The following is a 26,323-nucleotide window of genomic DNA, read 5'->3' on the forward strand; positions in this document are numbered from 1 at the left end:
GAGTGAGTGCTCAAATTACAGAGGTATAAGTTTGTTGAGTATTCCTGGTAAATTATATGGGAGGGTATTGATTGAGAGGGTGAAGGCATGTACAGAGCATCTGATTGGGGAAGAGCAGTGTGGTTTCAGAAGAGGTAGAGGATGTGTGGATCAGGTGTTTGCTTTGAAGAATGTATGTGAGAAATACTTAGAAAAACAAATGGATTTGTATGTAGCATTTATAGATCTGGAGAAGGCATATGATAGAGTTGATGGAGATGCTCTGTGGAAGGTATTAAGAGTATATGGTGTGGGAGGCAAGTTGCTAGAAGCAGTGAAAAGTTTTTATCGAGGATGTAAGGCATGTGTACGTGTAGGAAGAGAGGAAAGTGATTGGTTCTCAGTGAATGTCGGTTTGCGGCAGGGGTGTGTGATGTCTCCATGGTTGTTTAATTTGTTTTTGGATGGGGTTGTTAGGGAGGTGAATGCAAGAGTTTTGGAGAGAGGGGCAAGTATGCCGTCTGTTGCGGATGAGAGAGCTTGGGAAGTGAGTGAGTCAGTTGTTGTTCGCTGATGATACAGCGCTGGTGGCTCATTCGTGGGAGAAACTGCAGAAGCTGGTGACTGAGTCTGGTAAAGTGTTTGAAAGAAGAAAGCTGAGAGTAAATGTGAATAGGGGCAAGGTTATTAGGTACAGTATATATATATATATATAGGTACAGGTATGTATATTTGCGTGTGTGGACGTGTATGTATATACATGTGTATGTGGGTGGGTTGGGCCATTCTTTCGTCTGTTTCCTTGCGCTACCTCGCTAACGCGGGAGACAGCGACAAAGCAAAATAAATAAATAATATATATATATATATATATATATATATATATATATATATATATATATATATATATATATACAAAGCCAGAGATTAAGACAGATAAACATTGGGTTTAGGTGTAAACAACGAAGTACCAAGAACACAACCCAGTTCCCATTTTCTTACCAATGATGAAGTCGTAATGAGTGTGTAGGTTGTTAGCTGCGTCATAGTCGTGGGATCCAACCTCTTCCAGAACCATTGCCAGAACCAGTCGTAAGAGAAGCACTGGCACCGCCCGGATTAGGTTGCCTAGGATCTCGCTCATCCCTCGAGCCTCTCTCTCTCCTCCAACCTACTGTCACTCACTCACTCGCCCACTGACGGAGGGGGAAAAAAAAAAATTAAGCATAAGATATGAGTAAATGTATACTGGGGGAAAGAATACTTGCCACGTATTCCCTGCGTGTCGTAGAAGGCGACTAAAAGGCGAGGGAGCGGGGGGCTGGAAATCCTCCCCTCTCGTTTATTTACTTTTCCAAAAAAAAAAGGAACAGAGAAGGGGGCCAAGTGAGGATATTCCCCTTAAGGCCCAGTCCTCTGTTCTTAACGCTACCTCGCTAACGCGGGAAATGGCGACTAGTATGAATAAGTAAAGATACCTACCCTCCGTAGCCTAAGTGGTTCAGGTGAAGATGAACCCCCTACAATTTTTTCTAACCTAATTTCGATTACGTTAAATGATACTAGGTTACACTATGTTAAGTTTGGTTGTACTAGGCTAAGTTAGACTAAGTTTGGTTAGGGTACTGACCTAATCTATCCTAACCTAACGTAATGAGACAACTAAATTAGGTTAGATTAAGTCTGGTAAGGTGCACTGACCTCACCTAACCTAACGCGCTGACCTAAAGAGATAAGAAGGTCAAACTGTCATGTGCCGTGTGTGACGTTACACCAGATTCCCCACCCACTGTGGCCATGACCTTTGACCCACTGACACAGAGAAAGATACAAAAAAAAGAGAAAAAGGAATGATAATGGAGTACATTCACTCAAGTGACCTCTCTGGTCTACAGCGATTTTTTGTGGCCTTGCCCCACAGCCCAGCAAGTGTGGGTCACCAGACGTGCACAACACAACAAAGAAAATAAAAACTGTACACAAAAATAAAAATGCAAAAGAAATTCAAACAGCGACAGACTATTAGTTTCTGAATGAGGCTATTTGTAATAGTGAAATGTACTCTCACAGTCTCGTGTGGTAAGACTAGAAAGACAGATGTTGCGAAGATAAAAACCAAAATGTAAACTTATTATGAAACTTCGGAGGGGCACATAATGCCAGTCATGGATCTGAAGCGAAATATTTAATATGTCCATTCTTGAACATGCAGGAGGGTGTGAGGCGTGCAAGGAATAGAACGAATGGGAGTACAATTGCTCCCCGACTTACGACCTATGCGACTTGCGACCATCAGACCTAATAACCGGGAATAAAAATACGAATAAAGAAATATTGGTATATTGAAAAATCACGCTTGGGCGTACAACCGCCAATGCGTACGATAGTAAATGTCAGACATTGTATACATCATACCATCTCTCTCACTCTCCCAGTTTTCGTTCTCAGCAACCATTCAGTAAGCGCGCGTTATGCAAGTGAATCTAACGAATTTTCGAGCTGGATTAAACCATTTTTGTATCGAACCCCCCAAAAGAAGATGACGAGTATAGGGGAAAAGAATCCATCACAAGTTGATATATCTAGCAAGAAGTTGAGGAAGACGTTCGATTTGGAATTGGAAATGAAGATACTCATCCAATACTGCTCCTTATCTCTCAGCCTAGTGGATACAGAGAGTCGGAGCTCATAAAACGTGCCAAAGGCGCTCCGCTATCCCTTGAACCCTCCTTGTATGGGAGGTAAGGAGGAGTAAACAGCAAGAGACAATCATCGAAACAAATTGCGTCCGCAAAGATATTTCCTTCTTACCTAAGAGCTATAGATGTCACCAGGTGACGGACCCCACTTCTATGCCCGGAGTGTCCATCACCAAACATAGAGGAGGAAAATAAGTTGATATGATTGCACGACGCGATCAACAATTGTCCCATTCGATGGCCTCCCCAGTTTGATAAACGGACAGAGAATAAATACAAAAAGCACTGAAAGATTCGACAAGGGTGAAGTCTACGATCATAACAGAGCAACACCAATGGCCCATCTACGACATGGAAAAGATGTTGATGCTGTGAATGGAAGATCAAATTCAAAGACGAATAAGCTTACTAACTGATCAAATTCAAAAACGTGTCCCTCTAAGCTTACTAACTATCAGGCGAAGGTTAGAAGGCTTTTTTGAGACTTTGAAGGAGCGAACGTGAGGGGGAGGATTCCATCACGAACTGCACACAAAGTCATGGTTGGGTTAGGTTAGGTTTAGATTAGATTTAAAAAGATGATAATAGCTTACGCAAAGTTCGAGTCACAGATGAAGCAGCCGAAGCGTTGACGAAGGAGCTGTCGAAAAGTTCATTGAAAGTTGCGATGAATCTATCCGTGAACTAAAGAATCTTAAACAAAACGGAAAAACTAAACTAAGAATTATATATTAAAGATGGTTGATGAAAAAACAAACCGGGAAAACCATGATAGAAATTGAGTAGGATACACGAATGCTGTGCAGGTATACGAATTCTACATACGATGCTGATGTGTGTGTCCGACTTACGTCCATTTCGAGATACGACCAGTCGGTCAGAACAGAGCTCGGACGTACGTCGGGGAGTATCTGTAGTGGAGTTGACAGTGGACGAGGTGCTTTCAATAGGCTAAAGCCTGGGCATATGAAGTGGTCGGACGAAACCACGAAGAAGATCTGTGAGGCATGACTGTGGACTGGGGGGTTCTGGTTCCTGTACATTGTGCATGACAGCTAAAAAGAGTGGATGTTTGCGAATGTGATTATGTCTTCTTATTCCCGGCGCTAACGCGGGAAATGGCGAACATGTATGGAAAAAGAATCTTAAACTTATCTATGGCATTGCTTTCAACTACTCTAAGTGGCAGATCATTTCATATATTAACAATCCTGTTGAGGGAAAAGATTTCGTTTCATTGCTTACGCGTTTCTCTCCATTACTACGAGTGAAATCAAACGAATCTGCTCTCAGGTACCTTGTTAGATCGGGATTATCCAAACTTTTGGTGATTTTGAATACCTATATTAGATCATCTCTTAACCTTCTCTTTTCCAATTCAAACATAGGTTCAGTACGAGAAAAAGAACGATTTTTGGGAGGAGGGGACGAAAAGTGATTTGAAGAGTGCAAAGTGAAATTATCCGCAAAGGAGTGATTAGGGTTATAATTTGAAGGGAAAGGGTAGTTCATAAAGAATGAAGAGGATGGGTGATAAAACAAAACAATTATGAACATCACTGTTGATAGGATAAGACGGGGAAGTCGTTTCGTCAACGACTGCTGGAATGGAACGGCCAATTGGAAAGATAGTTATGCATTAGGAAACAGAGAGAGGAGCAGAAAAACCAAAGGAAAGAAGTTCAGGCGAAGCTTTGTACTGAAAAAATTACTTTAAGTATCACATAATCTACTGTTTATCAAATGAGCTGCGATTTATTACATAACTCGCCATGTATTACACATTCATTTTATGAGCTACTGATACATTTTTGCCTTTACAGTTATTTACTTAAAACACTTGAAATATGAAACATATTTGCTTTGTTTTACCAAGTACATATTCTTAGCTGATTCTGAAACTGAAGCAGTCATTAATTATGTTAATGATGACACACATTCTATATATATATATTCCGTTTTCCAACGAGGAATTTCTTCATTTCTGAAGTGCCAAATTTCAAACTAATCTATTCCATCTCCAAATCTTTCTGTCTAATGTGTTTCAGTTATTCTGACTGTACATTACAAAGCGAGAATTGGGCCATTTTATCCCCCCCCACTTACAAAATAATACTAAATTCCCCTGTTCAGCATTGGACAGAGGGAGCTGTTAGCAGCCAACAGCCAAAAAGAATGACAGAAATTCTGTAGTTCAATTAGAATAAAGGAAATAGTTCTGAGTAGTGGAGGAGGAATGAGAGATGTGGGGAAACATCATGACCAGTGGGCAACCACGGGCCATTGTTGTTAAGACATCATTATAGAAAACGGTGGTTTGTGTGAGGAGAACAACGGTGCTCGTGTGGGACGCCCCCTTTTAATATAGTGGGATAGAACAAGCGGTTCTGGTGTTTAATATGGTACTATATCGTGGAGCTGTGTGGTGGTGATGGACCATGATGTGGGCAGGGTTGTATAACCAACACTCGATCTTTGTGTCAGGGTAAGTGACGTGGAAGAAACAAGTGAGGATGTAACCTGAGCTCAGTGATGTAAACAACAACTGTGTCGTTGTCACAAACAAGCTTACGAAATATTAAAGTTCTTGTGAGAAGGAAGGAAAAAAAAATATGATGAACTATTGAAATTGACATTGAAATTGATGATGGTTTGTCTAAACTTCATCTTCGAATATACTTTTGTATATAACTGGAGACATTACGAGGTGAAGAAAATAAACTATAAACTGAAGAATTTGATATGGAAAGGCAGAGATGATGTTAATTCACAAAGAAATATGTTGTTGCCGGGCGTTTATTTTGTTTACATGATGCAAAATACATATTCACACATGAATTCCCTTTCAGAAATGTTAAAAGAATGTCACAGTATAAGAATGTTGAATATAAAAGACGTACATATTAAGGTTTTAAAGTCTTAAAATACAGATTCACACATGAATTCCCTTTAAGTAAATACAGATTCACACATGAATTCCCTTTAAGTAAATACAGATTCACACATGAATTCCCTTTAAGTAAATACAGATTCACACATGAATTCCCTTTAAGAAAAGTTAAAAGACTGTCACCTTAATAGAATGTTGAATATAAAAGACGTACATATTAAGGTTTTAAAGTCTTAAAAGAAAAATGGTTCAGAGAGAGAACCAGTTTTCCCTTATTGGAGAACCAGTTTTCCCTTACTGGTGGTCCTTAGCTAAAACCTGGTCATGTAGCTGGGCCCCACGTCACATTTTCTAAAAGCAGGTCAGGAGACACCCAGCGTCTGGCCACTACCTTCACTTTCTAACTCCGGCAAGACAATGTCTCCTGGCGCCAATCTTCCACTTACTTACCTGGGTTTTTTGGCATATCATTTCCCAGGGAATGTTATGATCCAAATCATAACTACTGATTCAGTCATTTTGAACGCCAGAAGAACATATGTTCACACTCTGCAAATGGCCCGTGTTCCTTCGTCATTAAACTCGTACACTAACGATTCTTCTAAGCTGGTTTTTTTTTTCAATAAACTCTACGGAGGAGTTTAAGGCATGACTTAAGTTATGAAACTGGTGTTGTCTGTTCTTTATGCAACTTCATGGCCCGTGCAGACGCTTCAGTATCAGATGAAAATGCTGATTCTGAGCGACGCTGAACTACACAAAAACTATTATCATGTGAAAGAAAAAAACCTTTTTGGTGTTGTTTTTGTGCCACAACTCATGGCTCTGTGTTAGCCAATAGATGAGGGATGTTGCCCTTCAAAAAGCCAACACAAGCGAGGATCTTCAATCGAACAGCAAAGTGGTTGGGGAAATTCCAATCTGGAATTAAGTAGGATGAAGGAAAACATAGCTACCATACTGAGAGCCAGGGATGCGTCTTCGCCATATTGTCACCCAGAGAAATTCACTCGATTCATCTGCCTCCTACTCAAACTTTACCTTCAAACGAAACTGTTTTGAACTGGAGAGGAATGAATGAAAAGTTCCATGTGTCAAGATCAGAAAGATCCGAAATAAACAAAACAAACAAACAAAACAAAGGCCATTAACTTGTGTGGGAGAAACATGTATCACAGAAACCAACTGTTATGGATTAAGTCGACAGAACAAGTGTTTGGTGAAACATTATCACGTTTCCTTCTCTAGTTTCACCAGCTACATCTAGTTTCACCATCTACATCTCTAGTTTTACCATCTACATCTAGTTTCACCATCTACATCTCTAGTTTCACCATCTACATCACTAGTTTCACCAGCTACATCTAGTTTCACAATCTACATCTCTAGTTTCACCATCTACATCTAGTTTCACCATCTACATCTCTAGTTTCACCATCTACATCACTATATTATCAACAAATATACATCCAAGTCCACAAGGACTTGTTATGCTTAACAATGAACAAGAGGATATGTTACATCTACTTTGCTCTACACTGCCATGGACGTAGACTACATCTCTAATACATCTACACGTCCTGTGACCCCAGGGAAACACGGTCAACACTACGGAATGACCAGAGATGCGATGCGTTTTCCATACTCTTCACACAAGACGCAACATTAGGCAACACATGCAACAATAGGCAACACTGACTGACCAGTTTGCTACAAGAAATATCCTACAACGAGCGGAGAACGCAAGTGAAAGTGTTCTAGAAATAGATGTAGACCCGAGAACCATCGTAGTGACCACGATAATACAAGTTTACACCAGGTCCAGAGGCGTTCAGTGTCTGAAAAGAGATTTGTAACATCGCTGACATCCACTCAAAGGCAATCTTGACCAAAGATGATGTTATATCAAAGCAATATTGACCAAAGACGATGCTATATCAAAGCAATCTTGACCAAAGATGATGTTATATCAAAGCAATATTGACCAAAGATGATGTTATATCAAAGCAATATTGACCAAAGACGATGCTATATCAAAGCAATCTTGACCAAAGATGATGTTATATCAAAGCAATATTGACCAAAGACGATGCTATATCAAAGCAATCTTGACCAAAGATGATGTTATATCAAAGCAATCTTGACCAAAGATGATGCTATATCAAAGCAATATTGACCAAAGACTGATGCTATATCAAAGCAATCTTGACCAAAGATGATGTTATATCAAAGCAATATTGACCAAAGATGATGTTATATCAAAGCAATATTGACCAAAGATGATGTTATATCAAAGCAATCTTGACCAAAGATGATGTTATATCAAAGCAATACTGACCAAAGATGATGTTATATCAAAGCAATCTTGACCAAAGACGATGCTATATCAAAGCAATCTTGACCAAAGATGATGTTATATCAAAGCAATACTGACCAAAGATGATGTTATATCAAAGCAATCTTGACCAAAGATGATGCTATATCAAAGCAATATTGACCAAAGACTGATGCTATATCAAAGCAATCTTGACCAAAGACGATGTTATATCAAAGCAATATTGACCAAAGATGATGCTATATCAAAAGTTGACCAAAGACGATGCTATATCAAAGCAATGTTGACCAAAGATGATGTTATATCAAAGCAATCTTGACAAAGATGATGTTATATCAAAGCAATACTGACCAAAGATGATGTTATATCAAAGCAATCTTGACCAAAGATGATGTTATATCAAAGCAATACTGACCAAAGATGATGTTATATCAAAGCAATCTTGACAAAGATGATGTTATATCAAAGCAATCTTGACCAAGATGATGTTATATCAAAGCAATCTTGACCAAAGATGATGCTATATCAAAGCAATCTTGACAAAGATGATGTTATATCAAAGCAATATTGACCAAAGATGATGCTATATCAAAGCAATATTGACCAAAGACTGATGCTATATCAAAGCAATATTGACCAAAGACTGATGCTATATCAAAGCAATCTTGACAAAGATGATGTTATATCAAAGCAATATTGACCAAAGATGATGTTATATCAAAGCAATCTTGACCAAAGACGATGCTATATCAAAGCAATCTTGACCAAAGACGATGCTATATCAAAGCAATATTGACCAAAGATGATGCTATATCAAAGCAATCTTGACCAAAGACGATGCTATATCAAAGCAATCTTGACAAAGATGATGTTATATCAAAGCAATATTGACCAAAGATGATGTTATATCAAAGCAATATTGACCAAAGACGATGTTATATCAAAGCAATCTTGACCAAGATGATGTTATATCAAAGCAATCTTGACCAAGATGATGTTATATCAAAGCAATCTTGACAAAGATGATGTTATATCAAAGCAATCTTGACCAAAGATGATGTTATATCAAAGCAATATTGACCAAAGATGATGCTATATCAAAGCAATATTGACCAAAGACGATGTTATATCAAAGCAATATTGACCAAAGATGATGTTATATCAAAGCAATCTTGACCAAAGACGATGTTATATCAAAGCAATCTTGACCAAAGACGATGCTATATCAAAGCAATCTTGACAAAGATGATGTTATATCAAAGCAATCTTGACAAAGATGATGTTATATCAAAGCAATCTTGACAAAGATGATGTTATATCAAAGCAATATTGACCAAAGACTGATGCTATATCAAAGCAATATTGACCAAAGATGATGTTATATCAAAGCAATCTTGACCAAGATGATGTTATATCAAAGCAATCTTGACAAAGATGATGTTATATCAAAGCAATATTGACCAAAGACGATGTTATATCAAAGCAATATTGACCAAAGACGATGCTATATCAAAGCAATCTTGACCAAAGACGATGCTATATCAAAGCAATATTGACCAAAGATGATGCTATATCAAAGCAATCTTGACCAAAGACGATGCTATATCAAAGCAATCTTGACCAAAGACGATGCTATATCAAAGCAATATTGACCAAAGACTGATGCTATATCAAAGCAATATTGACCAAAGACGATGCTATATCAAAGCAATCTTGACCAAAGACGATGCTATATCAAAGCAATATTGACCAAAGATGATGCTATATCAAAGCAATATTGACCAAAGACGATGCTATATCAAAGCAATCTTGACCAAAGATGATGCTATATCAAAGCAATCTTGACAAAGATGATGTTATATCAAAGCAATCTTGACCAAAGATGATGCTATATCAAAGCAATATTGACCAAAGATGATGTTATATCAAAGCAATATTGACCAAAGATGATGCTATATCAAAGCAATCTTGACCAAAGATGATGTTATATCAAAGCAATATTGACCAAAGACTGATGCTATATCAAAGCAATCTTGACCAAGATGATGTTATATCAAAGCAATCTTGACAAAGATGATGTTATATCAAAGCAATATTGACCAAAGATGATGCTATATCAAAGCAATATTGACCAAAGATGATGTTATATCAAAGCAATCTTGACAAAGATGATGTTATATCAAAGCAATATTGACCAAAGATGATGTTATATCAAAGCAATATTGACCAAAGACGATGTTATATCAAAGCAATATTGACCAAAGACGATGCTATATCAAAGCAATCTTGACAAAGATGATGTTATATCAAAGCAATATTGACCAAAGACTGATGCTATATCAAAGCAATCTTGACCAAAGATGATGTTATATCAAAGCAATATTGACCAAAGATGATGTTATATCAAAGCAATCTTGACAAAGATGATGTTATATCAAAGCAATCTTGACCAAGATGATGTTATATCAAAGCAATCTTGACAAAGATGATGTTATATCAAAGCAATCTTGACAAAGATGATGTTATATCAAAGCAATATTGACCAAAGACTGATGCTATATCAAAGCAATCTTGACCAAGATGATGTTATATCAAAGCAATATTGACCAAAGATGATGTTATATCAAAGCAATCTTGACCAAAGATGATGTTATATCAAAGCAATCTTGACCAAAGACGATGCTATATCAAAGCAATATTGACCAAAGATGATGTTATATCAAAGCAATCTTGACCAAAGACGATGTTATATCAAAGCAATCTTGACCAAAGATGATGCTATATCAAAGCAATCTTGACCAAGATGATGTTATATCAAAGCAATATTGACCAAAGATGATGTTATATCAAAGCAATATTGACCAAAGATGATGTTATATCAAAGCAATATTGACCAAAGATGATGCTATATCAAAGCAATATTGACCAAAGATGATGTTATATCAAAGCAATATTGACCAAAGATGATGCTATATCAAAGCAATATTGACCAAAGATGATGTTATATCAAAGCAATATTGACCAAAGACGATGTTATATCAAAGCAATCTTGACCAAGATGATGTTATATCAAAGCAATCTTGACCAAGATGATGTTATATCAAAGCAATCTTGACCAAGATGATGTTATATCAAAGCAATCTTGACCAAAGACGATGCTATATCAAAGCAATCTTGACCAAGATGATGTTATATCAAAGCAATCTTGACCAAAGATGATGTTATATCAAAGCAATCTTGACCAAAGACGATGTTATATCAAAGCAATACTGACCAAAGATGATGTTATATCAAAGCAATCTTGACCAAGATGATGTTATATCAAAGCAATATTGACCAAAGACGATGCTATATCAAAGCAATCTTGACCAAAGATGATGTTATATCAAAGCAATCTTGACCAAAGACGATGCTATATCAAAGCAATCTTGACCAAAGATGATGTTATATCAAAGCAATCTTGACCAAGATGATGTTATATCAAAGCAATATTGACCAAAGATGATGCTATATCAAAGCAATATTGACCAAAGATGATGTTATATCAAAGCAATATTGACCAAAGATGATGTTATATCAAAGCAATCTTGACCAAAGACGATGCTATATCAAAGCAATCTTGACCAAAGACGATGTTATATCAAAGCAATATTGACCAAAGATGATGCTATATCAAAGCAATCTTGACCAAAGACGATGTTATATCAAAGCAATCTTGACCAAAGACGATGCTATATCAAAGCAATATTGACCAAAGACGATGCTATATCAAAGCAATCTTGACCAAAGATGATGTTATATCAAAGCAATCTTGACCAAAGATGATGTTATATCAAAGCAATCTTGACCAAGATGATGTTATATCAAAGCAATCTTGACCAAAGACGATGCTATATCAAAGCAATATTGACCAAAGACGATGTTATATCAAAGCAATCTTGACCAAAGATGATGTTATATCAAAGCAATATTGACCAAAGATGATGTTATATCAAAGCAATATTGACCAAAGATGATGCTATATCAAAGCAATCTTGACCAAAGATGATGCTATATCAAAGCAATCTTGACAAAGATGATGTTATATCAAAGCAATCTTGACAAAGATGATGTTATATCAAAGCAATATTGACCAAAGACGATGTTATATCAAAGCAATATTGACCAAAGATGATGTTATATCAAAGCAATCTTGACCAAAGACGATGCTATATCAAAGCAATATTGACCAAAGATGATGCTATATCAAAGCAATATTGACCAAAGATGATGCTATATCAAAGCAATCTTGACCAAGATGATGTTATATCAAAGCAATATTGACCAAAGATGATGTTATATCAAAGCAATCTTGACCAAAGACGATGTTATATCAAAGCAATCTTGACCAAAGATGATGTTATATCAAAGCAATCTTGACCAAGATGATGTTATATCAAAGCAATCTTGACCAAAGATGATGTTATATCAAAGCAATCTTGACCAAAGATGATGTTATATCAAAGCAATCTTGACAAAGATGATGTTATATCAAAGCAATATTGACCAAAGACGATGCTATATCAAAGCAATATTGACCAAAGACTGATGCTATATCAAAGCAATCTTGACAAAGATGATGTTATATCAAAGCAATATTGACCAAAGACTGATGCTATATCAAAGCAATCTTGACCAAAGATGATGCTATATCAAAGCAATATTGACCAAAGACTGATGCTATATCAAAGCAATATTGACCAAAGATGATGTTATATCAAAGCAATCTTGACAAAGATGATGTTATATCAAAGCAATATTGACCAAAGACGATGTTATATCAAAGCAATATTGACCAAAGATGATGTTATATCAAAGCAATCTTGACAAAGATGATGTTATATCAAAGCAATATTGACCAAAGACTGATGCTATATCAAAGCAATATTGACCAAAGATGATGTTATATCAAAGCAATATTGACCAAAGACTGATGCTATATCAAAGCAATCTTGACCAAAGACGATGTTATATCAAAGCAATCTTGACCAAAGACGATGTTATATCAAAGCAATCTTGACAAAGATGATGTTATATCAAAGCAATCTTGACAAAGATGATGTTATATCAAAGCAATCTTGACAAAGATGATGTTATATCAAAGCAATATTGACCAAAGATGATGTTATATCAAAGCAATATTGACCAAAGACGATGCTATATCAAAGCAATATTGACCAAAGATGATGTTATATCAAAGCAATATTGACCAAAGACGATGTTATATCAAAGCAATCTTGACCAAGATGATGTTATATCAAAGCAATCTTGACCAAGATGATGTTATATCAAAGCAATATTGACCAAAGATGATGTTATATCAAAGCAATATTGACCAAAGATGATGTTATATCAAAGCAATATTGACCAAAGATGATGCTATATCAAAGCAATCTTGACCAAAGATGATGTTATATCAAAGCAATCTTGACCAAAGATGATGCTATATCAAAGCAATATTGACCAAAGACGATGCTATATCAAAGCAATCTTGACCAAAGATGATGTTATATCAAAGCAATATTGACCAAAGATGATGCTATATCAAAGCAATATTGACCAAAGATGATGTTATATCAAAGCAATATTGACCAAAGATGATGTTATATCAAAGCAATATTGACCAAAGATGATGTTATATCAAAGCAATCTTGACCAAGATGATGTTATATCAAAGCAATCTTGACCAAAGATGATGCTATATCAAAGCAATATTGACCAAAGACGATGTTATATCAAAGCAATCTTGACCAAGATGATGTTATATCAAAGCAATATTGACCAAAGATGATGCTATATCAAAGCAATCTTGACCAAAGACGATGCTATATCAAAGCAATATTGACCAAAGATGATGTTATATCAAAGCAATATTGACCAAAGACGATGCTATATCAAAGCAATCTTGACCAAGATGATGTTATATCAAAGCAATCTTGACCAAGATGATGTTATATCAAAGCAATATTGACCAAAGACGATGCTATATCAAAGCAATCTTGACAAAGATGATGTTATATCAAAGCAATCTTGACCAAAGATGATGCTATATCAAAGCAATATTGACCAAAGATGATGCTATATCAAAGCAATATTGACCAAAGACGATGCTATATCAAAGCAATATTGACCAAAGACGATGCTATATCAAAGCAATCTTGACCAAAGATGATGTTATATCAAAGCAATATTGACCAAAGACGATGCTATATCAAAGCAATCTTGACCAAAGATGATGCTATATCAAAGCAATCTTGACCAAGATGATGTTATATCAAAGCAATATTGACCAAAGACTGATGCTATATCAAAGCAATCTTGACCAAGATGATGTTATATCAAAGCAATCTTGACCAAAGATGATGTTATATCAAAGCAATCTTGACCAAGATGATGTTATATCAAAGCAATATTGACCAAAGACGATGCTATATCAAAGCAATCTTGACCAAGATGATGTTATATCAAAGCAATCTTGACCAAGATGATGTTATATCAAAGCAATCTTGACCAAAGACGATGTTATATCAAAGCAATATTGACCAAAGACGATGCTATATCAAAGCAATATTGACCAAAGACGATGTTATATCAAAGCAATATTGACCAAAGATGATGCTATATCAAAGCAATATTGACCAAAGATGATGTTATATCAAAGCAATATTGACCAAAGATGATGCTATATCAAAGCAATATTGACCAAAGATGATGTTATATCAAAGCAATATTGACCAAAGATGATGCTATATCAAAGCAATATTGACCAAAGATGATGCTATATCAAAGCAATATTGACCAAAGACGATGTTATATCAAAGCAATCTTGACCAAAGACGATGTTATATCAAAGCAATCTTGACCAAGATGATGTTATATCAAAGCAATATTGACCAAAGACGATGCTATATCAAAGCAATATTGACCAAAGATGATGTTATATCAAAGCAATATTGACCAAAGATGATGTTATATCAAAGCAATCTTGACAAAGATGATGTTATATCAAAGCAATATTGACCAAAGACGATGCTATATCAAAGCAATCTTGACCAAAGACTGATGCTATATCAAAGCAATCTTGACCAAAGATGATGCTATATCAAAGCAATATTGACCAAAGATGATGCTATATCAAAGCAATATTGACCAAAGATGATGTTATATCAAAGCAATATTGACCAAAGATGATGTTATATCAAAGCAATCTTGACCAAAGATGATGCTATATCAAAGCAATCTTGACAAAGATGATGTTATATCAAAGCAATCTTGACCAAAGATGATGTTATATCAAAGCAATCTTGACCAAAGATGATGCTATATCAAAGCAATCTTGACCAAAGATGATGTTATATCAAAGCAATCTTGACCAAAGACGATGCTATATCAAAGCAATCTTGACCAAAGACGATGCTATATCAAAGCAATCTTGACCAAAGATGATGCTATATCAAAGCAATCTTGACCAAAGACGATGTTATATCAAAGCAATCTTGACCAAAGATGATGCTATATCAAAGCAATCTTGACCAAAGACGATGCTATATCAAAGCAATCTTGACCAAAGACGATGCTATATCAAAGCAATATTGACCAAAGACTGATGCTATATCAAAGCAATCTTGACCAAAGACGATGCTATATCAAAGCAATCTTGACCAAAGACGATGCTATATCAAAGCAATCTTGACCAAAGATGATGCTATATCAAAGCAATCTTGACCAAAGACGATGCTATATCAAAGCAATATTGACCAAAGACTGATGCTATATCAAAGCAATCTTGACCAAAGACGATGCTATATCAAAGCAATATTGACCAAAGACGATGTTATATCAAAGCAATCTTGACCAAAGATGATGTTATATCAAAGCAATATTGACCAAAGACTGATGCTATATCAAAGCAATCTTGACCAAAGACGATGCTATATCAAAGCAATATTGACCAAAGACTGATGCTATATCAAAGCAATCTTGACCAAGATGATGTTATATCAAAGCAATATTGACCAAAGATGATGTTATATCAAAGCAATATTGACCAAAGACTGATGCTATATCAAAGCAATCTTGACAAAGATGATGTTATATCAAAGCAATATTGACCAAAGATGATGTTATATCAAAGCAATCTTGACAAAGATGATGTTATATCAAAGCAATCTTGACCAAGATGATGTTATATCAAAGCAATATTGACCAAAGACGATGTTATATCAAAGCAATACTGACCAAAGATGATGTTATATCAAAGCAATCTTGACCAAAGATGATGCTATATCAAAGCAATCTTGACCAAAGATGATGTTATATCAAAGCAATATTGACCAAAGATGATGCTATATCAAAGCAATATTGACCAAAGACGATGTTATATCAAAGCAATCTTGACCAAAGACGATGTTATATCAAAGCAATATTGACCAAAGACTGATGCTATATCAAAGCAATCTTGACCAAAGATGATGCTATATCAAAGCAATATTGACCAAAGACTGATGCTATATCAAAGCAATCTTGACCAAAGACGATGCTATATCAAAGCAATATTGACCAAAGACGATGTTATATCAAAGCAATCTTGACCAAAGACGATGCTATATCAAAGCAATACTGACCAAAGATGATGCTATATCAAAGCAATATTGACCAAAGACTGATGCTATATCAAAGCAATATTGACCAAAGACTGATGCTATATCAAAGCAATCTTGACCAAGATGATGTTATATCAAAGCAATCTTGACCAAGATGATGTTATATCAAAGCAATATTGACCAAAGACTGATGCTATATCAAAGCAATATTGACCAAAGATGATGTTATATCAAAGCAATATTGACCAAAGACTGATGCTATATCAAAGCAATCTTGACCAAGATGATGTTATATCAAAGCAATATTGACCAAAGATGATGTTATATCAAAGCAATATTGACCAAAGATGATGCTATATCAAAGCAATCTTGACAAAGATGATGTTATATCAAAGCAATATTGACCAAAGACTGATGCTATATCAAAGCAATATTGACCAAAGACGATGTTATATCAAAGCAATACTGACCAAAGATGATGTTATATCAAAGCAATCTTGACCAAAGATGATGTTATATCAAAGCAATCTTGACAAAGATGATGTTATATCAAAGCAATCTTGACAAAGATGATGTTATATCAAAGCAATCTTGACAAAGATGATGTTATATCAAAGCAATCTTGACAAAGATGATGTTATATCAAAGCAATCTTGACCAAGATGATGTTATATCAAAGCAATCTTGACCAAAGATGATGTTTATCACAATTTCTACATGGCACTTTATAGATGCACCCAGGAGAATTTTCTGGTGACTTCCTGATGAAGATATTCTTTATAGTTTTATTGTTGCTGAAAGCAACATTTACATTAATTACATATTAATTTTACTTTATTTCCCATGTTACTTAAATCCTTTTAATGATGAATGGTAGCTTCTCCTCACGTCTCTGGTGTTACAAAGTTCACTTCAGTGATCATCCATGATTACACACATCCGTAAAATATGATCTTAGCTTCTACTGCTGACAGACAGTATAGAAATCCTGGCTCTAGCGATGGACCACGGTCTACAGATCAGGGCAGTCCACACGAGTACTTGTTCGCAGCGGGGTATACCATTCCCACTAGGTCAGGCTCATCTTTTCCCGTCTTCACATAGCTAAGACTCTCTCCTCTACAGGCACCCAGGACTGTGGTATATATTAACTTCATACTCTCCCCTGGGCTCAGGAAGCTTCTGGCTTTACATGGGGCGTTCCAAGTTGTCTCTGACCCGATCTGGGACTGATTGACCCAACACTGACCTCATCTCTCCCCTTGCGTAATGCCGGACGCCATTCGTTGTATTACCATGACAATTAGTTCAGTTTCCTTTGGATTATTACTTTACTAATTCACCCTTTCACTTTTCCACTCTCGATTCATTTTCGTTGTATTGAACTGTTGCTTTCCTCCTACATTTTCTTGTCTGAACACCGTCAATGTTGCGTTTTACAGAGACTATTACATTCTGCTATGGACAATGCCAGGTCTCGTGAGTTTAACAAGTAAAACTTTACTGATGACCTACAGTTATGCTTTTGATACAATCTATGAAAGGAATTAAAAACGACATCACTTTCAATATTCTTACAGTCAGATATTTGTTCAATACTAATTAAATAATTTTTGGTATCTTCAAATATTACATATCTCGTCCCCAAAGTGAGGTTTGGGAGGACTAATGTGCTATGAACGCTTTTAATATTGGTAGCAAAGGTCGCTAAAGTAATTAACTCTCCTCGACTCTCGTCCTCAATATAGTTCCTCCGTCTATGAACTAGATCCTCAATTCCTATGTCAACAAATACAATGCCACCCACTGCCTGATGACCCTTCTAGACGGTCGCATAAAGTTGGGCGGACGTGTTAACCGCTTCTATCCTCTCACCTCTCCTCACACCCACATACACAAGTCCTTCTATATGAACAGCTGAGATGACTGTGGACCGACTGCCGCAACCAGGATTCGAACCTTCGACCCTGGGCGACCCGTGAACGTTAACCGCTACACCACTATGACTATATACGTCATAGTCTGTACCAATGTTTCTAGCCTTACCTTCCTATCCGAGGAACTCCTATGCGCTCCCGCAGCGCCAAGGAAGCTGGCCACGTCCACGAAGGCAAGATCACAAGTGTTGTCTGCCTGTATGGGGGGTGAGAAGAAAATATTGTCTTTAACCTGGCTTTATGACTGATAACCTGGCTTTATGACTGATAACAGATATCAGAGAAGTAAAGCTTAGCCTCGAAATATAAGTATTCCAATTCTTTTTGGAGAGAGAGAGAGAGAGAGAGAGAGAGAGAGAGAGAGAGAGAGAGAGAGAGAGAGAGAGAGAGAGAGAGAGAGAGAGAGAGAGAGATACTACATTTCTCCAATGGAAATCCCATCTCGGAGGAGGGGAGTCATGTTGTACGGTGAAGTGAGTTTTGTCTCTTGCTCAAGAGATGAGAAAGTATAAGTCGTGCATGTCTGGTATGTTTGATTTTCGTCTGGTGATGTGAAGCTGAAGTCTAGGCAAGGAGGTGGGTTGTTTAGTGCTTGGAGAGTCATTAAATGGAAGTGGATAGAAGGGGATTAGTGAATAGAGGCTGTTAGAGTGTGCTGGGAGAGGGAAGGGTTTAGTGGTTGGCTATGCAGTTATTTGGATGGGAAATATCTCATTATGCTGTAGAAACCTGGGCGGTTTGCACGCTGAGGTGAAACTGTACGAAAACTATCATCATTTTCTTACACAAGAGTTGAATGTTTGTGGTTGCTAAGTAGCCTGTGAATGTTCTGGGTGCACTGTGTGATGTGGTTTTCCTGTTTTGTTACATATGTCCTTAAAACAGTAAATGGACAAGGAGGTAAGATGATGTTCAGAGTGAATGAACTTTTGTGGTGTGAGGAGTGAATGTCATCTGTGTGTGTGTGTGTGTGTGTATCTACCACAATGTCCCAGTATGTTTACTTGCTGATACACGAAAAGGACAGATAACTGTAGACATGACGGTCCATAACGAAGTTACCTGTGAGAGAAATTCTAGCACAGTGGGAGAAACGGGACAGCAATGCTAAAGGCGCCTCCCCACCCATCTCTCCCTCCTGCTCAACAATTGAAAGGAAAGAGATGCAGTACAGGAGTAAGATACTGCCATGGAAGCTCTATAGGAAAGTGTGGACTGATGAAATTCTCTGGCAGACTAAACTCTGTTCAGAGGTTGGATATGGTAACCTGGCTTTATGACTGATAACCTGGCTTTATGACTGATAACCTGGCTTTATGACTGATAACCTGGCTTTATGACTGATAACTTGGCTTTATGACTGATAACCTGGCTTTATGACTGATAACTTGGCTTTATGACTGATAACTTGGCTTTATGACTGATAACCTGGCTTTATGACTGATAACCTGGCTTTGTGACTGATAACAGATATCAGAGAAGTAAAGTTTAGCCTCGAAATGTAAGTATTCCAATTCTTTTTGGAGTGGGAGTAGTGCAGAGAGAGAGAGAGAGAGAGAGAGAGAGAGAGAGAGAGAGAGAGAGAGAGAGAGAAATATACTACATTTCTCCAATGGATGCAAAACATTTTGTTTTCACTGAACCCGTGATCTAACAGCTCGATACATCATTGCAAGGACGTGGTTTAACTGGTTAGAGGTTGTTAACTTATTGGTGTTGGTTATTATGAGCCGGGATAATGACCTGGTTCGAGTCAGATATGATTGTAAGGTAATCTACATATGAGAGGTGATTTCCCAGCTCTGAACTGTGTGGTTGAGTAGTTAATGATGAGACAATGTGTGGTTAGAGAATAGTGGGAGACTCAGTTGTGTATAACCGATATGAATGACATCTTCTAGGTGGGCTAAGTCCATCCAACACACTCTATTTCCTCTCTCTCTATCCAACACACTCTACTTTCTCTCTCTCTATCCAACACACTCTACTTCCTGCAAACTCTCTCCATCCAACACACTCTACTTCCCTCTCTCTATCCAACACACTATACTTCCTCTCTCTCTATTCAACACACTCTACTTTCTCTCTCTCTATCCAACACACTCTACTTCCCTCTCTCTATCCAACACACTCTACTTCCTCCAAACTCTCTCTATCCAACACACTCTACTTCCTCCAAACTCTCTCCATCCAACACACTCTACTTCCTGCAAACTCTCTCCATCCAACACACTCTACTTCCTCCAAACTCTCTCCATCCAACACACTCTACCTCCCTCTCTTTTCGTATCTATTCTTAAGTGCAGTGAGCTGGTTGCTGTATGTGTGTGTGTGTGTGTGTGTGTGTTTGTGTGTATGTGTGTGTGTGTGTGTGTGTGTGTGTGTGTGTGTGTTTGTGTGTGTGTGTGTGTGTGTGTAATATATGATGCATTGTTCTATTGTTCTTAACGCGCTATGGCTAGAGAAACATTTAGGTGTGTATAATAATAATAATAATCCAATAATGATTATAATACTAATAAGGATAATAATAATAATAATAATAATCAAATAATGATAGTAATAATAATGATAACAATAATAATAATCAAATAATGATAGTAATAATAATGATAATAATAACAATAATAATAATCTAATCATCATCATAATTATCATTATCATTACTATTATAATCACTATTATTGTTATTATTATTATTACTACTACTATTATTATTATTTCCTTGCGCTACCTCGCAGACGCGGGAGACAGCGACAAAGTAAAAAAAAAAAAAAAAAAAAAAAATTATTATCATTATTATTATTATTATTATCATTACTATTATCATTATTATTATCATTATCATCATCATTAATATTAACATCATTATCATTAATATTAACATCATTATCATTAATATTAACATCATTATCATTAATATTAACATCATTATCATTAATATTAACATTATCATCATCATCATCATCATCATTATTACTGAGATTAACATCATTTCCAAACTACTTTGAAACATCTTGCTACAATCAACATTCCTCACAGTTATCCACCAACTGGAAATGGAACGATCCACATCCACAATCATCCACATCATTAGAGTCGTACCTTCCCCGTCCTAGAAACCAAACAACCCCATATTTATCATTCCATTCTCGATCGTAAAGACACAAACTGCCGTTAGTCTGTAACCACGTCGTTAACAGGAACTGAGCCATTAATGAGCAGGGCGAGAAAAGCTGCGATTCTCCTTCCCACGTCTGGATTGCAAGCAATGTCTTAGACGAACGCCCAGTGACCTACAAAGTGAACTTGTGGGAAATGTCTTATTTATTTACGTTTGACCCTCCTCGTTCGTCTACGTAACGACTTTCGAAAGGAAAGTCGTTAAGAGCTGGTTTACCTTCTCTTATCACTTGGGATACGTCTTTCTCTGCCAGTCATGCCAAACGCTACATTTTTCATGTACAATTCGCGTTGCATTGTTAGCCAAGCATATAATTTCCCTCTCGCAAACTAGTGATCTACGTAATTCCATGTTTCCATTGTTTATATTCCCCCTGACCTCACCTTAAACTTTCCAGTTCTATAATAACCACTTAAGAGGCGACATTATCAACTACAATTCATTTTTATTCTTCCAAATATTTGCAACGTCCCCCAACCAGCATGACCCTCACCTAATAATGTCATGCACTTTTGCATGTCATATATATACATATATTTCTATGAGTCCAAGGGGAAATGAAAACATGATAAGTTCCCAAGTGCACTTTCGTGTAATAATCACATCATCAGGGGAGATACAAGAAAGAAATATAAGTCAGTTGATACACAACGAGGAGACGTAGCTAGGACGTCATATATATATATATATATATATATATATATATATATATATATATATATATATATATATATATATGAAACTTAAGAGTATTTTCCAAACGTACATACAAGTCTATAACTTTTGTACAGTTTTCAAAGCGATTTACGAATCTCTAACTTGTTTTGTCTCCAAAGGACAATATAGCTTTGCCTTCCTCGAAATAACTTCCATTATTTTTCCACTGTAGAAATTAGTGTCAAAAACTGATAAACTGATAAACATATCGACCTGACATTTCTCAATATAGTATATCATTTTAATCCCTCCTTATTATTTTATGTGTCTGGGTACATATGCATGTGTGAGAAAATGATATCCCAAAAAACCATATTAGGCTTGAAAGTTTTATGAGCTGGTGCCAAACCTTTCCCCAAGTCAGCAGAAACAAAAAACGAGATGCCAGTACTCCAACCCAACTAAATATATTACACAAATAATAACAAACAGACGAACACCGTACCGGGATAATGGCTCAAGAAGCAGTTACGTGTGTAGGACCCAACCAGCAAGACGTGGAGAGGCAGTTGATCCAGAGAACAGCGGAGGGATACACAGCTGTATGGCGGAGGGATACACAGCTGTATGGCGGAGGTTGGCAGGTTCAGGTCAACAACAAGAGCAGGTCAATGGTCGGAACAACTCGGTTTACCGTGTGTGTCAACCATCAACATTGACCTCTGTGTACAACACTGACCTCTGTGTACAACATTGACCTCTGTGTATAGACGTGTGGCATCTGGTGTGGCAAAGCCTTCTATACCACAGGTCAGGTGGGGGGGAGCAACAACAACCCAGGTAGTATTAGCACAAGCTACAACTATCAAGTTGTAACAATCTTACGCTTCTTCAAAAATGATTATACCGCTTTCGTATTAATGCTATTTCTGCACGGTGAAAAATCACTTTCTTGTTTTCAGGCGCTAGAAATGTCCCCAACACTAAAAGAAAAATTTCCATAGAGTCAAAAAAATATATATGAACACGTCTTCACTTCAAAATTACAATCACAGTCACCGTACACCCACGCGCGACCACCACCTTCAAGTCCTCAGTGCGGTGTATTATTAAGAATGCAGCTCGGCTCGCTGGCGAAAGCCGTTACCTCGCTCGAGACCAGAGAGGGAAGTGAAACGTCTTCTTCTGTGTTGCTCTTCAACGTATAGACAGACGGACTGTGGTGTGGTGTGGTGCAGTGTGGTGCAGTGTGGTGCGTCCAGTGAGTGGCTGGCTCAACCCTGCCATGAGCCAATGGGCGAGAGAGGCGGCGAAAGTGGTGTTGGCACTTGCTAGCTTGCCTCCACTGACCTTGGCAGGTCTCTCTGGGCCAACGCCGTCTGTCCACAAGGTGTTGCTCACGTCCAGCACCATCTGGCCCACAAGGCGTTACTCACGCCCTTACCATACCTGACCCGCATGACGACAGACAATCCAGCTGCCCCGGATCCTCATCCCGTCTCTTGTGATAGCCATGACTTCTATATCTACATTCCTACGTGTGTTCTTCCGTCATATGTAGTACCAAGTACACATAAATAAACTCCGATGATCATATTTAATAATCTCTACGGACTGTTAGACCCAATGGTTCAGTTGTAAGCTATGTATAAAAAGAGAACGAGGGAAGGAAGGGCCTGCTGTGCATACTGTCTGCTTCTCCCTCAGAGAAAGTAAAGTCAAGGCGAGACAAACTCTCCAGAAATGTCCGGAGAGTTGAGCGTAGCCGGGCTAAAGGTCGACAGGGTTCACAGTGGTGGCTGGGTCGATGTGAAAGACACACTTGGGTACTTGGCACTTCTCTGCACGACTTCTTATGAAACGGATTTTGAGAGGACACAGACTGTAGCTGTTAGCTAACGGTGGGGAAAACCTCTTGTTTACCAAATGGCGTCCTAGCTTCGTCTCTTCGATGTATGTCAACTGACTGTTATATTTCTCTCTTGTGTCTCCCCTGATGATGTGATTATTACACGAAAGTGCACTTGGGAACTTTTCGTGTTTCATTTTACCCGTGGACTCACAGGAATATATATCTATCTATCTATCTATCTATATATATATATATATATATATATATATATATATATATATATATATATATATATATAGGGGAAAGGGGAGAAAGAATACTTCCCACGTATTCCCTGCGTGTCGTAGAAAGCGACTAAAAGGGAAGGGAGCGGGGGAGCTGGAAATCCTCCCCCTCTTTTTTTTTTTTAATTTTCCAAAAGAGGGAACAGAGACGGGGGCCAGGTGAGGATATTCCCTCTAAGGCCCAGTCCACTGTTCTTAACGCTACCTCGCTAACGCGGGAAATGGCAAATAGTATGAAAAAAAAAAAATGTATATATATATATATAATCTGTCGGATATGAGAGACTTTGATTCTATAAGAAAAGTCATTACACGCCTAACTATAACCTAACCTAACCTAACCTAACCTAACCCCTCTGTATATCTTTGACTACGAAATTTATCTTTGACTAAGAAATTCTTTCAAAGGGCCGGAAAATGGTGTTTACGTCAGAGTCAATAACTGTAAAACCTGTGGAAATATCTTTCGTAAAAGATAATTCAAAAGTCTTCATATTAAATTTCCACATGGCTCTGGGCCATATTTCTTAAATAACACTTAAATATATAAAACTATTAATCGAATATTCCTTGAGATAGCATAGACTACAATAATTCCTTTCTATATTTTTTTCTTTCCTTTGACACAACATGACATTTGAGTGAGTGGGGCATGTTTTTGCACTTGTTATATCGGTCACTATATACATATTTTCTTTTCATACTAATCGCCATTTCCCGCATTAGCGAGGTAGCGTTAAGAACAGAGGACTGGGCCTTTGAGGGAATATCCTCACCTGGCCCCCTTCTCTGTTCCTTCTTTTGGAAAATTAAAAAAGAAAATGAGAGGGGAGGATTTCCAGCCCCACCCCCGCTCCCTCTCCTTTTAGTCGCCTTCTACGACACGCAGGGAATACGTGGGAAGTATTCTTTCTCCCCCATCCCTAGGGATAATATATATATATATATATATATATATATATATATATATATATATATATATATATATATATATATATATATATACTGGGAAAGTTCTAAGGCAGCGGGAAAAGTTTTTTGCCCTGTGTGAGTTGAAGAGACGCAGCTTAAACTCCTGTGTAAATCAAAAGCGAATTAAATAGAACACATCTCATTGCTCCCAGTTATTTTCTTACCTACTCCTACGACCCTTGTGTGCAAAAGTTGACGAGGTGACTTGTTCATTGCACTGATGAACTGGTTCTCTGTGTACTTAATATAATAACCTTAACGAAAGAGTTTGTTTTCTCATTAGATATATCTTAATTTCTCTCGATAATTAAACAAAATCTATCAACAAAATCTATCAACAAAATCTATCGAAAATTTGACGTTTTCATATGTTGTTTTGAAAGTCAGACAGATAATGAACAGACACACACACACACACACACACACACACACACACACACACACACACACACACCAATCCTTACTCGCACATACGTGACACTTGGTCATGATGCATTCTACCCAAATCCAGAGGGTTGAAGATAATGCTACACAACATATAAGTCCGACCTTGATAAGAGAAGGTGCTGGAGTGTTGAAGAATTAGGGAAATTGCCATGTGTCATTTGTGAAATAAGTAGAAAAAAAGGTCGGGAGTTCCTAGGATTTGTAATACATTAGGTTGTTAACGTTTATAATCACAAAAAGGGGCGAATGATCACTTGGGTTTGTTCATGGTTCTTATCTTATATACATAACGAACAGATAATGTAAAAATGATAAGGTTTCTTCACGCAATCTAGATTTTCGATGGTGTTGTACCTTGTGATGTTGATAGACATTTTAAAAGCGACTTTCCCCAGACGTGTATTCATACGGAGAAGCATCATTACTTTTTTTTAACTCCCAAGAA

The 26,323-nt window shown here is 37.0% G+C and overlaps 1 long non-coding RNA gene across 1 annotated transcript; it reads right to left on the reverse strand.

The window, feature by feature from the left end:
- Nucleotides 1–987: 987 nt before the first annotated feature.
- LOC139767407 (uncharacterized) lies at nucleotides 988–23,774 on the reverse strand. Its single transcript, XR_011717127.1, has 3 exons — nucleotides 22,829–23,774; nucleotides 18,592–18,678; nucleotides 988–1,175 (listed from the first exon to the last, which is right to left on the reverse strand). It is a non-coding gene; the product is annotated as an uncharacterized lncRNA (long non-coding RNA).
- Between the last annotated feature and the right edge of the window lie 2,549 nt (nucleotides 23,775–26,323).

The sequence above is a fragment of the Panulirus ornatus genome, chromosome 61, assembly GCF_036320965.1.
Source record: "Panulirus ornatus isolate Po-2019 chromosome 61, ASM3632096v1, whole genome shotgun sequence".
Taxonomy (NCBI): domain Eukaryota; kingdom Metazoa; phylum Arthropoda; class Malacostraca; order Decapoda; family Palinuridae; genus Panulirus; species Panulirus ornatus.